Raw genomic sequence first — 1,455 nt, 5'->3', positions numbered from 1 at the left:
ATTGGCCATCACGCTCACCACACCACTGCTTGTATTGTTCTGCTTGCTTTTGTTTGAGCTAGCAGACTGTTACGTATTTTTAACTCGTACGTGGAGTGGATCGTTGATTTACTTTATGAATTATCGTGAAATGTTGGGGCTTTCCCATAAATATAGGCTCTATTGTAATTTTCCGTAGTTTATATGTATTTCCGTAGTATTTATCTATATTTCTGTACGTCCGTAATTGGGCCGAATTTCTGTATTTAAAATACGGACGTTCCGTAGTACTTGAGAACCCTGCACTTTCGATTCCACTCAGTGCATTATGACTGCGGTGAATTTCAATGACGTCATCTTTGTCTCAGCGTATTAACGTCCCAGTGTATCAGCGTCTCAGTGTATCAGCGTTTATAAGACAACGCCGGATAACAGGCCTAGTATAGATTAAGCGTTTAGTGCAATACAAACAAAGGTACATGATTCGAATCAAATATAGAATTTAAGCTAACAAAAACAACATATCTAAAACAAGTCTACGTTATATTAGGCCTATATTGAAAAAAAATGTAAACTTTTTAAAAATTCGACCAAATATATTTTGGCCGTGACTTTTCAAAAGACAACATAACATTTTTACTATGTCGACTTGTCAAGATAATCTATCTCGCCAAGACAACATAACATTTTTACTATGTCGACTTGTCAAGATAACCTATCTCGCCAAGACAACATAACATTTTTACTATGTCGACTTGTCAAGATAACCTATCTCGCCAAGACAACATAAAACTTTTACTATGTCGACTTGTCAAGATAATTTATCTCACCATGACAACATACAACTTTTATTATGTCGACTTGTCAAGATAATCTATCTCGCCATGACAACATACAATTTTTAGTGTGTCGACTTGTCAAGATAATCTATCTCGCCATGACAACATACAACTTTTACTATGTCGACTTGTCAAGATAATCTATTTCGCCATGACAACATACAATTTTTAGTGTGTCGACTTGTCAAGATAATCTATCTCGCCATGACAACATACAACTTTTACTATGTCGACTTGTCAAGATAACCTATCTTGCCATGACAACATACAACTTATATTATGTCGACTTGTCAAGATAATCTATCTCGCCATGACAACATACAATATGTATTATGGCGACTTGTCAGTATAATCTATCTCGCCATGACAACATACAATTTTTACTATGACGACTTGTCAAGATAATCTATCTCGCCATGTCAACATGATATGTATATTATGTCGACTTGACAACATAAATTATCTTGACAAGTCGTCAAGTCGAATGGCACTTAGGTGCTTCCGTACACATCAGTGGCCACATACTTGATATTATTGCATTGGATACTAATGTGTTGGTTACTAATGAGCTCTCTGTTCGTGATACTACACTATCCGATCATTACTTTGTGTCTTGTTCCATCAAGTCTTCTATCAC

The sequence above is a fragment of the Anneissia japonica genome, unplaced genomic scaffold, assembly GCF_011630105.1.
Source record: "Anneissia japonica isolate Jap-2015-1 unplaced genomic scaffold, ASM1163010v1 scaffold2991_len510020_cov192, whole genome shotgun sequence".
NCBI classification, from domain to species: domain Eukaryota; kingdom Metazoa; phylum Echinodermata; class Crinoidea; order Comatulida; family Comatulidae; genus Anneissia; species Anneissia japonica.
This window is presented reverse-complemented; position numbering follows the sequence as displayed.